Consider the following 16,078-nt stretch of genomic DNA (forward strand, 5'->3'; position numbering starts at 1 on the left):
AAGGGACATGCCTAGTAGGAATGTCAATGAGTATGTGTCTGTCTACACTATCAAACAAGAGCAGCTTATTGGCATGCTACCGTCCACTTAGCATGAAACACTGCACTCTTAATAAAAGTGTCCTAGAGTTGTGCTGCATTTAAATAATTTCAGATGTTGTTTATCAAGTCTGAGGGTAGATGCCATCTTTGATTTATATGGATCTCATTCAGTTTATGGAGAGTGAAGGGACCACTCACTTTTGAGAGGTGTGGCAATTTTGGGAATGTCTATGTTTTAGAAAGATATCTACCATGTTGGGAATTTCTTTAAATAGAAATGGTTGTATATGGTAAGTTGAGAACCATTCTTAAAAATGCTATTTAACAGTGTGTTAAGCAGGATCTTAGTTGATATACACATACAAATGAAGATGGATATTGATTGGTAATGTCTCCAGAAAATGACATTGCCACTGATATTTACTTTTTCTTATACCTTTCTGTGCCATGTAAATCTTTTACAATTAGTATTTACTGATTTTTAATCAGAAGCACAATAAAATGATTTTCCTCTTAAAAATTGAATATGTATTTCCCTATTACTGTCAAGAATGCAATAGTAACTATTTTCATCCTCCACTTAAATTGAGAAATTTGCTGTACTTTTAATTCCTTCTTACACTTTTAATTCCTTCTTCCATCTCCTCCACTTTTAAGTTTTTATCACAGGAATCTGGGATTTTAGATCCAAACTATTATTAATTTTTTTATCATTTTCTATCATATATTTTAAGTTTTCTTTTATATTTGAACTGTTTTATTAAAATATTAACTACAGTTAGATACTACTACATTTGTTTCACTAGATTAATTGCCATTTTGAAATCTATTGCTATATAACAAACCACCCCAAAATTTAGTGTCTTACAAACCACCAATTTGTTATTTTCTCTCATGGTTTTCGGTTGACTAAGCTCATTTGGGTGGTTTTTACTTAGGGGTCTCTCATGTGTCAGATTGATGTATCTTTTAGTAAGAAAGAGGCTGAGGCTGGAATCATTTGAAGGCCCAAATGAGCTGGATGTCCCAGGGCTCCATGGTTCTCCCATTGGCCTCTCTCTCCAGCAGAACAGACTGCCCTAATGAGGAAGCAAGCAGAAGCTGCCAGGTCAGATGAGGACTCTCTGAAACTAGCATAGTGTCACTTTTGCACTATTCTATTGGCCAAAGCAGTCACTGGTCCAACCCAGATTTGAGATGGTGGAGAAATTGACTCTACCTCTTCATGGGAGTGGCAAGGCCATACTGCTGAAGAGCATGTGGGAAAGGCAATACTGTTGCAGCAACATTTGGAAACTGGCCACTGGTGTTCACTCATTTGTGTGTGTTATATTATGCTTTCTCTATCCTTAGAATACTTTGATTCAAATCTCAGTTGGTTGGAGTACTTCATAGTAGTAATATACTTTATGAATCTTTTGCTCTTATATGTAAATAATAATTTGAATATGGAATCCCTCAAGCACAATCTTTGTCCTTAAAATTTTCCGAAGATTTTGGTTTTGCAGAGGAGAGGTCCATTTCTAAACAGTTTTCTCTTTGTGTATTATCTGTTTTCTCCTCACCACACTCCCACTCCCAACCTCCTATACTGGCTTGGATATGTGTAGTTTTCTTTTCCCAAAGCCTTAAAATTCATCAATTTCATCTGTAAATATCTAAATTTGTTTCTTGCTACATATATTTACCTGGTACTCATTGATCCATTTGGGCTGAAGACACAAACCTTCTCAGCTAAAGGGACATTTATATCTATGATTATTGCTTTACCTTTATATACTCTTTACTTTCTATATAGAGTTCTTGTTATCAATAAATTGCATCTCTTGGATTTGTTCCTTATATATTTTACATTTTTGCATCTTTTTTAGAACAAATTCACTGATTCAGTTTTCTGTAGTAACCAATTGTAATATTTGATTCTTTAATGGTAATGATTTTGATATAAAACAATCTTGACTCACTTCTTTAGATTATTCTTTCATAGATACAGTATATTTTCAATTCTTGCTTAGAATTCAGATAAAAGATTCTGTAATTCTTTCTCCCATTTCCTTCAGTAAATCCACTTTAAAGGGGCATTTTGATCTAGTGCTTCACATTAACCCTTATGCCCCTTTAAAACTACCAAGTCTTCAGAAGTTTGGTGATATTCGTCTTTTTGAAAATTTGGGGATACAGAGATTGATGTTAGTCCAGCATTCGGAGTTACAAATTTTGTGTATTATATGGTTTGCCATTCAAATCTTTCAGATCCATACAATGGAAGAATTAAACATTTTTTTCCCCCCAGCTCAAAGGCTGGTGGGCTGAGGGGAATAGGCAGTGCCTGACTGGCTCCTTCTTCTCTTCAGGTCTCAGCCCAAATGCCACCTCCAGAGAGGCCTTCTTTGACCCTCATATCTAAAGTCACCTCCCCAATTTTTCTCTGTTTGAGAGGTTGGCAAACTATGGCCTATAAGTTATATCTGGCCCTCTCCTTGTTTTTGTAAATAATGCTTTATTGGAACACAGCTGCACCCATTCATCTATTGCCTGTAACTGCTTTTGTGTTATGACAGCAAAGTTGAGTAGTTGCAGCAGAGGCAATATGCCTGCAAAGCCTAGAATAGATACTATGTGGCCCTTTACAGAAAAAATCAATTACCATTCTTTCCTCTATTTCATCATCCCATTTATCTTTTTTTATACCATGCATCACAATTTGTAATTGTCTTTGGTATTCCTTTGGTGTTTTATTATGAGTTTCCCCCCACAAAGATGTAAGATCCATGAGGGAAGGAACTTAGTCTGCCTTGTTTACCCCCAAATCTCCAGCACAGTGACTGGAATATAATAGGCACTTAATAAATATTTGCTGGATATGTAAATGAATTAAGTAGATTTAAAACTTATATTCTTCTTATTTTACTCAGAATTTAGGAGAGGGATGGGGGACCATTAAATGTATTTTGGTTTAGTATATTAAATTGAAAGTAGGTAACAAATATATTTAGGATATTGAGTCAAAGAAGATTTAGAGAGGCAAGTTGAGATGGAGTGGTCTGAGAGATATGAGGAAACTAGTAGAAAGTGGTGTCCAAAAGCCAAGAGCAGAAGGATTTTAAGGGCAGAGTGTAACAGTTTTGTCAAATGCTGTAGAGAGGTATCAAATTTAAAAAGTCTTGAAAAGAGCCCTCTGGATTTAGCAACAAAGAGACCGTTGTGACTTTGGCAAGGGCTGTTTCATTGGGGTGGTTTGAGGGAGAAGTCAGATTGCAGTAGGTTGAGAAGTGAATACAGCAAGAGGTGAGGATAATGATAGTAAAAATCTCTTTCAGAGAACTTGGTGGTGAAGAGGAGAGGAGCAGGACAGCAGCTAGAGAGAGACACAGCATTTAGGAAGATGCTTGAATGACTTAAGGGAAAGATCAGTACAGAGTGGGAATTAGAAGATATAGGGGGAGAAAATATAAACAGAATGAAGAGATGAGAAGACAGGAGAGGACGATGATAGAGAAACATTGATTTTCTCTGCAAAATAAAAGTAGAATTAGTTGTGAGAATAACAGAAGATGTTTTAGCATAACAGGATTGAGGTGAATAGTGAAGATACAACAAAAAGTTTTTGTGAGACGTGGGGGAGAACTGACCAAAAAAGGTATTGGAATGGTGTTGAGGAGAGAGACTACATAATTGCAATGGCTGAGTGAATTCCTCTTATGGTACTCTGTACGGGATGGAAGAAGGTTCACAGTGGAGGAAAATGTGATTAGGCTTTTGTTGTAAAGGGTCAAAGTAACAAAATGTAATTTGCAGCAACACTATAGCCACCTTCTATTAGACCTTTCCTAAGTGATAGATGGATTATATGGACATGCCAAAATGCAACAAAACAAACTTTGCCCCAGCTATAAGAGGAGTCAGTTTGGAAGTTGTGGCCCTTGAAGAAAACTCCTGAACACAATCGCAATATTTGTGAATAGGTGGATGGATATGATTTCTGAACACTTCAAGGAATGAAGAAATGCCCTACAATTTCAAAGGTTATACCACAAGATCTTTAATACAAAGGGTGATAAATCTAACTCGGCAGCTAACTCACTGCGGCTCCATGCTGCTCCATGCTTGATTCTACCCAGAGGTATAGGGTTGTGCAACGGCACAATGTAGGGAGAGAATGCAATGAGCCCAACTTCAATTTTTTTTTAACATAAATAAGTCATTATTAGGTCAATATTTTGTATGTATTTTCTCACTGTGGTGAAAAATTACATCACTTAGAGATAAAAGGATGTATCTGAAAAAATAGACATAATCATAATGAAATTTGTGTTACTGGTTTAGTATTTGGTAATTTTCAAAATATATTCAGAATATATGTTATTCTGTTTAACCTACAAACACCATTGAAGGTTTCAGTAGGCCTATTTAATTTACAGATGAGGACATGGAGGCTCAGACAGATTAACGGTTTTTCCAAAACATGTAACCAGAATACTGTAGAACTGAGCTCCGAATCCAGAGTCCAGAGGGCACATTTCACCATGTTCATCCTCAAAATGATGATTACTCATAATGAGTAATTAGTCTGGACAGCTCCACTGTGAAGTAGGCAAGGTTTTCATTTTCCATGAAGGTCCTCCAAGAGTTTGAGGCTTTTTCAAATTATTATTTAAAACTTCAATTTGTGGTTTGTGGTTGTTAGTTCAAGGCAACATATCCACCTAAAACGGAACCTCTCTTCTCGAGTTTGCTTTATTTTCTAAAACCCGTAAATCTTGAAGATTTTCCTTTGAGGCACTGTTGAATGAACAAAATATATCTCATTCATGTTGGCCTCTAGAGGTCACAAATGCAACAGAATCTTGTTCCCTTCTCTTCTCTTTAAGAGTGTTTACAACAGCTCACAATCTACTATGGTTTTGATGAGTGTATGTGATCACTGTAATTCTTATGATTCTAATGATTGCATTACAAGAATAAATTCGCTTACAAATATGTCCTGAACTTTGCTTTTTAACCAGCATTTGCTGAGTAGTCATAACCTTGGAGTACAGGAAAACGCAATAGAAAAATGTTTTTGGCATCTCTCCAAAATACTTTTTTTTAAAAATACAGAAAGTGATGCCATATTATTCTGAGAAGACTAGTTGGAATTATTTGGTATCACTTTTAGATTCTGGGTAAACTAATACACCAATGACAAAAAAAAAAACAAAACACTTATAGACATGGGCAATAAAAAGTCTAGGAAAAATACTTTATGCATTTGTATATAAAAGTAAATGAAAAATGAACTATTACTTTGCTATCTGCATAAAATCATTAAAGCTTATAAATTAAATTGGCTGAAATATTATGGAAACATTTTACAAAGCAATAAATTGGTATCCACTGGTACTCTGAATTTTTTAATATTTGATTTTATGGTGTTTTCCTCATAAAAATTTACTATTTATTGGTCATTTATAACCCACCAGGCCTTGTGCTAAGCACTCTTTAAATATATTATCCCATTTATTTTCATAACAACTCCAGTTAGACCAGACCATTTTTAAATTTAAAAATTGTTGTTTTCATTTGTTTGTTTTTTTTCTTAGTATTATTTTGAACTCTTTTCCACTATATACTGATCTGGAGACAACAAGCACGGCTATTTCAAATTTAAGTGACTATTTCAATGCTGTAGGGTATTTTGAAAAAAATGAAAATACTTACCAAACAAATATGAGGTATAGTTCACATTGAGAGACTACTAAAAATGAATTCTAGATCAAAACAGGCAGTTAGTAAAACGTATGGCTATTATAGCTGTCCTAATTTCTGCTGATTTTATGTCCCCTAGAGATTCCTCCATAAAGCCATTTTTCAGTATATTGCATGCTATGAATTACAATAATGCATATCTTAAGCACTAATAACGACCAGGAGTAATGTTGACAATTACTCATTATGTTGTCCTTTCTACAGTAGGAAAATTAAGATCCAATGAGATGTTGCAAAATGAAAGAAGTCAGGTTTCAGTGGCTGACAGATTTCAAATGGAGTAGAGAGGTCACTCTGGTGGGCATTCTTATGCACTATATAGATAACCCTCTTTAGGTTTTAAAGGATTGGAATAGCTAGAAGTAAATACCTGAAATATCAAACTCCAATCCAGTAGCCTGGACTCTTGTAGATGATTGTATAACAATGTAGCTTACAAGGGGTGACAGTGTGATTGTGAAAGCCTTATGGATCACAGTCCCTTTATCCAGTTTATGGATGGATGAGTAGAAAATTGGTGACAAAAAACTAAATGAAAAATAGGGTGGGGGGTGTTTTGGGTATTCTTCTATACTTTCATTTTTTATTCTTATTCTGATTCTTTCTGAGGTAAAGAAAATGTTCAAAAATAGATCGGGGTGATGAATGCATAACTATGTGATGGTTCTGTGAACAGTTGATTGTACACCATGGGTGACTGCATGGTATGTGAATATATTTCAATAAAACTGAATTTAATTAAAAAAAAAAGATCCAAAGAGATGTGCAGCTATCATAGGAGAACTCTCTTCTCCCTTCTGAACTTATTTTTTTACGTGGTGGAAAAAGCATGGGCTTTGGAGTTAAACAGAGCTAGGTTTAACTTCTTACTACATTATCTTGAGAGAGTTACTTATCCTCCCTGAGCCAGAGTTCTCTCTGTGAAAAGGTAATAATTATATATTCTTAGAGTGAAACCACTGGCATGGTGACTGCACTGTCCTCAATCGTCTTTTCTTTACCTCTCTTTGACAGGCAGTCATTAACGTCTCAGTACTATTGGAAAGAAGAAAGGAAACAGCTGTGAGATGCAGTCTCCCATACTCTCCATTATCTTTTCTACTTCCTCCTCCATAGAAGAGTTCTTTTAGCTCTCAGCAGGCACTATTCTTTAATTAGTTGCTTGGAAAAAGAAGAGAATCATGGTAACTCTTGGTGGGCATCTGGATTGGTTGGCAAGGGCATATTGGATTAGCATAACATGTAAAAGAAGGTTTTATACCCTATGCCTTGAGAGTCTCAGAGCGAATCTTCAAATACAAAGGAGAGCTTTTATGGGTGAATTTTATCCTTCAAAAAGGTATGTTGAAGTCCTAATCTCCAGGACCTCAGAATATGACCCTATGTAGAAATAGGCCATTAGAGATGGAATTAGGCAAGTTAAAATCTCCTCAGAGATTTTAGAGTGGGCCCTTAATCCAATATGACTGGTACCCTTATAAGAAGGGGAAAAGGGACTCAGGCAGTTCCACAGGGGAGAACGCCATGTGATGACCGAGTGTTGCAAGTGAAGGAAGGCCAGGGATTGCTGGCCATCTCCAGAAGCCAGGAGAGAGGCGTGGAACAGATTTTTCTATACAGACTTCAGTGGAGCCTGGTCTTTCTAACACCTTGATTTCACACTTCTAGCCTCCAGAACTGTGAGAGAATAACATTCTGTTATCTTAAGTCCCTCAATTTGTGGTACTTTGTTACAGCAACCTTTAGAAACCAAGACAAGAACAAAAGAAAGAGAAATATTATTTGAAAGTGGACAGGCAATATAATTAACATAAGAGTCTTGAGAACAGATTCCAAAGCAGACCACCTGGGTTCAAATTCTACCTTTGCCTCTTGCTAGCTGGGAAACCCTGAGCAAGTTACTGAACTTCTCGGTGCCTCAGCATCTTCATCTTTTACATGGAGACTATTGCAGATCTTACCTCATGAGGCTGCTGTGAAGGCTCCATGAGTTAATATGCATAAAGCATTTGAACAATGCCTAGCAGGTTATAAACACTGCATAGGTGTTTACCGCTAAAGCAATGTAAACTTGGCTACCTAAATTAAGAAACAGTAAAATTAGGCTCATCTAAAAATTTCATTAATATAGGTTGTTTTCCCCCAACTTTGAATTTTGATTCTGGTATGCGGGTTTGATTAACTGAAAACAATGCATAGATGAAATCAGAGTATTAGTACCAGAAGTTGAATAGAGAACAACTACATTTATTTTTCCTACCAGACCTAAAATGTATATAGATTTGCTTTCTTTTTTTTTTTTTTGCAGCTTTTTTGTTTGTTTTGTTTTGTTTGTAAGGAGTAGGTGGCCCGTTAAAGACAGTATGCCTTTTGGTGCTTGTTTCAAAATGCCTGGTGTAGCTTCTACTTTTGGATTAAGACAATGCCAAGTGAATTTGCTATATAAGATTGGCTTGATTTGCAAAATGCAGTTAGAACCTCTGAAAAAGAGGTGCAAATCTTGCCAAACACAATATGACAAAGATGCAATGATATTATTTACCTTTGCTTTTTTCTTTTCTTTTCTTTCCTTTTTAAAAAATCCTGCACTCTAATTTAAGTCTGATTCTACTGGCTTGAAAAATAGTTTAAAGCCCAAATTTGACTACATTTAATTGCTTTGGGGTAGATAACTTCCCATACTTCTAGATGCATTTTTATATAGGTTTCCATAGGTACCTCAAAATCAACACACTAATAAAACTGATGTTCTCTCTTGAATCTCTATATTTGTGGGTCTCCCCTTGTTTCATTAAGAACACCATCATCCACTCAGTTTCTCATCTTAGATACCTTTGATTCATTGTTTTGATTGTAGTATCTTGTCAAGTATACCTCTATAGTAAGTGCCAAGTCTGTCTGTTTTCAGTCCCAGCACCAGCTCCATCTACCACCACTCTTCCTCCTACAGCTTATGCTTGGCCATGTTGGGTAGTCCTCACACTTCTTTGGTTTGGGGTCTCAAATCTAAAATTTTGGAATAAACGATTTTAAGATATTCTTTTAATTATTCTCTAGAATCTCAGTTTAGAATATAATTTAAAAATTCAGCTTCTCTCTCTAGCAGCTCAGGAGATCTTCTCTTGTCTTTGTTTCTCCACAAGTTGTGTGTCCTGGCACATGACAGATGCTCAGTGAATGTTAAATGAATGAATAAGATCCAAAGAGGTTAACTTACTCAGGTGCCAAACTGGTTACACACAAGGTGCTTCAATTATGTAAGCATAATTTATTTGCATAAATGGCTAGAAGGGATTCTATTTTCAAAAGCATCTAAGGTTTGAAAGGAATGTTAGTGAATATCAAGCTTTTATAACATACAGAGACTCATCAATTAGATCTGCAAACAAGAATTTTTTTAATGTGACAGGAAAAAAAAACCAATTTTCCTCCTTACAAAAAAAATCTATGTCAGAGATGACCAGTTAGAGATTTGTGCTCCTCCTTCCCACAGCGTCAGAGATGTTGCTGGGAAGCAGCTCCCCTGCCAGCCCTCCCTATTGTAGGTGGGAATGTGTTACTAATTCTCACCAGTGGATAAAACAGGATGGGGATGTGATCTTGTCACTTCTGGACTAAAGAGGTTAAGAAACAGCATGTCTTCTTCAGCCCATCTTTCCCCATTCACCAGCTGAAATCAGAGGACTGCAAACTCCCAGGGAGTGACAGAGAAACAAGGCAGAAAAAACCTGGATCCCTGCATCATCCAGTGGAGGAAAGCCACCTTCCAACGAGGGACATGCACACTAAACTTTTACATGGACACGAAATAGACCATGTGTGTTTTTGTGTGTTAGGCCACAGGAATTTTGGGGTGTATACAGCAGTTAGTATTTCCCTATCTAATAGACCATCTGATTTCTGTCATATATTGCATGTTCCTCACAGGCTGGCAACATCTTTCTTAAACTTTTGAACCCACCATAATACTTAAAGGTTGAACACATTCTTTTCAATCATAGACATCTATGCTTATAAAATTATAGATATGAAATAAGACTGTTGAAAGTTGTTTTGAGGGAAAGTGTCTTCTATAAAATATCTCTTGCTGTCTACTTAATACATAGACCAGTGGGTTGCATGGTAGAGTCATCTGATTGGATCATCAGTTGTTTTTTAGATAACTTTAAACTTTATCAAATAATTTTCAGTTTCATTTTCACTATAATTTATAAAGCATTTCCTGACAGACTTACCTCATATTCTCCAAGTTAGAGATGATCAGCCCTTCTTTTAAGCCCCTAAAGACATTTACTATAGTAGCTACAACCCTTAGCTTGTATATCTGTCTTGCTTCATCCTACCATAAGCTATTGACATGGGGCCCATGTCATATGCACCCTTTCATCTCAACAGCCTAGGAATTCAATAATGGTAAGAATTGGCCTCTGCTCACAAGAAGCTTATGGCCTTTCACTTACTAGCAAATAAGGATTAAATATTTAAGTTGGTAGCTTTATGTATTAATTTATTTTCCTAAATTGAGGCCACTGTAACAAACTAGGATTTGTTATCAAAAGGAAAAATACCTGAAGAGAGATCAGGATGATAAAATAATAAAAAAAATTTTAATGTAACAAAATATTACCCGTAGGTGATTCTGGAAAAGTAAGAGTATTTAAAAAAAAAAAAAAAAAAAAACAGAAAACAAAAAACAACTGCTAAACATCAGAGATAATTGTTTCCAGAGGTGGACTTATGATTGAGAAAACGTGAGCAGGACAATAACATATTAAAAGAACCTGGTGGTACACTACATGTTAAATTAGTTTCCTAGGACTGCCACAGCAAATTATCATAAATTGGGTGGCTTAAAACAAGAGATTTATTCTCTTGCAATTCTCGAGGCCAGACTTTTGAAATCAAGGTGTTGATGGGGCCGTGCTCCCTTCAGAGCCTCCTAGGGAGAAACTTCCTTGCCTCTTTCCACTTCTGGTAGCCCCAGGAGTTCCTTGGCTTGTGGTAGCCTAACTCGAATCTCTGCCTCTACCTCACATGGCTGTCTTCCCTCTTCATCTATGTCTGTTCTCCCTCTTTTATATGCACTCCAGTCATATTGGATTAGGGGCCACCCCAATTCAGTATGACCTCATATTAACTTGATTACTTCTGCAAAAACCCTATTTCCAAATGAGGTCATGTTCCGCGTTTCATGGTTTATGACATCAACAGAACTTTCTGGGGAACATGCACAATTCAACCCATAAAATATGTTAACATTCAGTATTTTAGTTAATTTTCCCTTATATTATTTTTAGAGGGGCAGAATGATAAACAGAAAGATCATGGATAGACCATGAGTCTTGCCCCTGACTTGGACTGACTAACAATCAACCTTTCTGGGCATGAATCAGCTTATCTGTGAAATGGGGTTGCTGGGCATGATTATTGTTTTATGGTTTCTTGCCTTATTTTGAATGTAGGGTGATGAAAAGTTATGATGTTCATGTGACATGATGAAAAGTTATGATGTTCATGTGACATGTTTTTATCAAATAATTATTTTACTCAAATATATTATTTTTAAAAGGTTTGTAGCATTTTAAATATTTTCAAACACTTTAATCTTGTGGCTTATTTATTTTTGTTTCTTGTTTTTTAGTCACTAACATTTTAAATCATGTAATTTTTAAAATTTTGATTTGATTTAAAAACACAGAAAATTATAAAAAAAGAAAATATAAATTATTTACAGTCCCGACATCCAAAGAAACAACTGTTAGTATTTTGTTAAGATCCTTCCACCTATTTTTATTGTGCAAATCTTTTAAATTGGGATTGCACTGCATGTAAACATTTTCTTCTCTCTTTTTTTACCTTAATATTATATTGTGGGGGGAAAGGCGGCGCGATGTTTGGTGCGGGCGAGGAAGACGACACCGACTTCCTCTCGCCCAGCGGCGGTGCCAGATTGGCCTCTCTCTTTGGACCAGATCAAGCAGCTGCTGGCCACGGAAATGAATTCTTCCAGTATACAGCCCCAAAGCAGCCTAAGAAAGGCCAGGCAACAGCAGCAACAGGAAGAAATGCTGTCCATGCAAAAAAGAAAAAAAACCCCAAATCAATCGAGGGATTTTGAAAGAAATCAGGCAACACTGAAACCAGCACCAAACACCGCAAGTACTTCCTCTGTACTGGTTGCAACAGCAGTCCATGCATATCGATACACAAATGGTCAGTATGTGAAGCAGGGCAAATTTGGGGCTGCAGTCCTGGGGAACCACACAGCCAAGGAGTTTGGAAAGGACGCTGGACCAACTCTCCTTGGTCTTTGCATTCGATATTGTAATAAATATATAATGGGGGTGGAAATAAATAACAGAAGGAAACTGGAAATTTTATAAATACGTGGAAATTAAACAACACACAACTAATGTGCCAAAGAAGAAATAAATCACAAAAGAAATCTGGAAATCTCTTGGGAAGAAAGAAAGAGAAAATACAACATAAGAAAACTAATGGGAAGAGCAAAGGCAGTGCTCAGAGGGAAATTTATAGCACTAAATGCTTACATTAAAAAAGAAGAAAGATCACAAATCAATAAACTAACTTCACACTTAAAGAAATGAGAACAAGAAGTGCAAACTAAACTGAGAGTAGAAGGAAGGAAATAGCAAAGATTAGAGCAGACATAAAATAGAGAACAGAAAAACAACAAAAACAAAAGTTAATTTTTTGGAAAGATTAATAAAATGAAGAAACCTTTACCAAATTGAAAAAGAAACAGAGAGAGGACACAAATAACTAAAATAAGGAATGACAGGAGATTATTAGATATTATTAGCAAAATTACAGAAATAAAAGAGGTATTATGAAAAACTTTATGCCAACAAATTAGTAAACCTATATGACATGGACAGATTCTTAGAGACATAGAATTTACCTAATCTGACCCAAGAAAAAATAGAAACTTTCAACAGATCTATGACAAGTAAAGAGATTGACTCAGTCATCAAAAACCTCCCAACACAGAAAAGCTTCACACAGGTGCATTTTGCCACATATTCTAGGAAGATTTAAAGCCAATCCTTCTCAGGGTCTTCTAAAAAGTAGAAGAGGGATAGCTTCCTAACTCATTCAAGGAGGACAGTATTACCCTAATTTCAAAGCCAGATAAAAACAGCACAAGAAAAGAAAATAATAGACTAATATTCCTAATGAATACAGATGCAAAAATTGTCAACAAACTATTGTCAAACTGAATACAGCATTATATTAAAATGATTATACACTATAATTCAGTGGAATTTATCCCAGGAATGGAAGGATGGTTCAACATAAGAAAATGAATGTAATGTACCACATTATGTTTCCACATTTTTTTTTTTATGAAATTAAAGAGACAGTGACAATTAAATGCAATACTTGATCCTGGATGAGATCTTACAAGGGGAGAAAAGGCTTAAATGAACAAAATTGGGACATATGAAAAATTGCAATATAGTAAGCTTTATGTCAATGTTAAAGTTCTTAAACCTGATAACTACGCTTAAGATTGGTAACATAAGTGAATATCCTTGTCCTTAGGAAATATACATGGCAGTATTAAGTATTCAAGGAACATGATTTTTTTTTTACAGCTACAAATAAACTTTATTTGATGTAATGTAATAAAACATTTTCAAATTTAAGAATGAAAAAATAAAAAAAAAAAATATTATATTGTGAACATTTTCCCTTGTTATTGAATTTCAAACATGATTTTAATGTATGCATGATATTACTTTGTATGGAAGATTCAGAATTTATTTAACAATTTCCCTATTTTTACAGTTTACTTATTTAGTTATTTTCACTTTTTTATTTAGAAAAAAATACTTTGAATAAGATTTTTACCCCCTCTGGGCTCTGCTTTTGAAAGCTGATCATGGTCTATAGTACAGTGCACTTCAGGTAGAAAAGGCTAAAATTCCATGTTCCTAAATTGGCTTCCTATATATGAGAAAGCAGGTTGACATTTATCATCATCCATTAACTTACATTTCACTCTCAATTAAGAGTTCCTTAATTACTAGTAAAACAAAATAAACCTGAAAATTCCAGTAACTTGAGAGCACCTTTTGTGGTCAGAAATTTTCATATATCATTATTTCATATATTTCATACATCATTATTTTCATATATCACATTTTCATATATCATTATTTCAAATGATCAAATACTCTGGAGAACCACTGACATGGTACAGAGGAAAGGCATGGTTCCAGAACTTGAAAAATCTTTATTTTTATCTTGGCTTTGTCACTCTTTATTTATTTATTTATTTATGAGTTGTTAAAACTCCTTGTGCTTCAGCTTCCACACTGGTAAAGGGAGGAGATTTGAGATGAAAAACACTGAAGTCCCATTCAGCTCCAAAATTTTATAAATCTTTGATTCTCTTTTCTAAGTTTGTAGCAGAAAGAGTGGGTTAATATCTACGATAGGTGAATTGCAAAATGACCTCAATTTTCCACCCCTTTGTGTATCCATACCCACTGCATTGTGACTTCAAAATTCCTCCTATCAAGAGGAAGAGTCTATTTTGCTACCCCTTGAATCTGAGTTGCCTTTATAACTTGCTTTGTTCCACAGAATGCTGCAGAAGTGAAGGTGTGTCCAGTTAGAGCGAGGCCTCAAGAGGCCTTTCGAGCTTTACTTTTCCTCACTGAATCTTGCCACTACTCCATGAATGAGCTGGTTGGAGGATGGAATAACAAGGAGAGTAGAGCTGAGTGGGCCCAGATATCACAGGCAAGACTTCAAACCCAACCAAGTTCAGCAAAGCCAACCTGACAAGGCTTGCACCTGACCATAGCAGCAAGAGTAAGCCTAGCTGAGACCAGAAAAATCATTCTGTCAATGAGAAGAATCTTGAACTAAATAAATGCTTATCATTTGAAGCCATTGAGCTGTGTAGTTGTTTGTTATGTGGCATCATTTTGGCAAGAGATAGCTGATACATAATCCTTTAGAGCATTTTAAAATATCTTGAGAATTCAACTAGGGATGTAATTTTCTTTTACAAGTTTAATGTCTCACCTGAGCCCCAAATACCTACTGGATATCTATGGTTATGAAGGTATTACATGTGAAAAATGTATTTATTATTGAAGCCATCCATTTCTTTCACACCAGACCTGCTCCTAATATATTTCCTGTCTCGGTAGATACACTATCACAACTCTCTGGGTTGCCAACCCGAAACAATCTTGGAAACACATTTAATATTTCTTCCTCTTCTCCACTGCCCCCATACTTTTTATTCATTGCTACAGTCTTAGTCTCTTGCTTCAGAGAAGTTACATAACTTTCTAACTGATATATTGGTATAAACTTGCCCATAAGGAAAGAGGGAAAACAAGAACACATGCTCCTAAACTTCCCAGAGAGAAAAGAATTTCATCATTGCTGGACACTTGATTTAGCTATCAAAAGTATACAAGATCAGCTATATACAATATAAAAAACAGGTTCCAGTTTTAGTGAGTCTGCAATAATAAGTCTCCAAACTCTCAGCAATCCAGAAAAGAAAAACCAACCATTACCGCTTCTAAACAATTTGTTTTGATTAAATATTACTTCCTTGGGGGAAACTTCAATATTTGCTGGGAAATTTAATGAACACATTCATTAATCATGGCACTAAAATCACTTGCTAAACACTCTTTTTTAAAAATAAACTTTTTTGTTGCTCATTTCCCCAATGCCTGGCACACACAGGCACTCATTAAGTTTTGTTGTTGTTACTTTGCTTTATTTTAATCATTAGTGCTGATCTGTCTGAATTTCACAAGCATGGTGGAATTTCATATGGCTGCATTGAGTACCATACTTAGACCCCATAAATATTTTCACATACTGATGTGTATAATCAGGCAAGAGATGTTTAAACTGATACAGTTTTTCTCTATATCAGAACTAGAAACAGTCACTTTATTTGGTGGCTTTATGAAAAGTACATTTCTGTGTGTGAACATCAGCCTCTGTTTTCAAAGATTGGAGTGTCTACAAAATGAAAACAGATGCTGGGCTTACAGCAGGAGTAAATAGGATTTTGTGGCTGGCACCTAATTGTTGGTGAAGATCGAAAGGATGAAAAGAAAATCTGCCCACTGCTGGGCAAAGGAATCCAGGGTCTTTCTGATCATCATAAAAGCTTTGACCAGATGCAGAAGTCTTTATGGGAAAAAGTCTTTTGCTGTAGGAGTTCCCAAATCTGAAAAGCCATCAGGGCCACCTGGAGAGCACCCCCCCCCATCCCAAACCCG

This window comes from Choloepus didactylus, chromosome 8 (genome assembly GCF_015220235.1).
Source record: "Choloepus didactylus isolate mChoDid1 chromosome 8, mChoDid1.pri, whole genome shotgun sequence".
Lineage (NCBI taxonomy): Eukaryota > Metazoa > Chordata > Mammalia > Pilosa > Megalonychidae > Choloepus > Choloepus didactylus.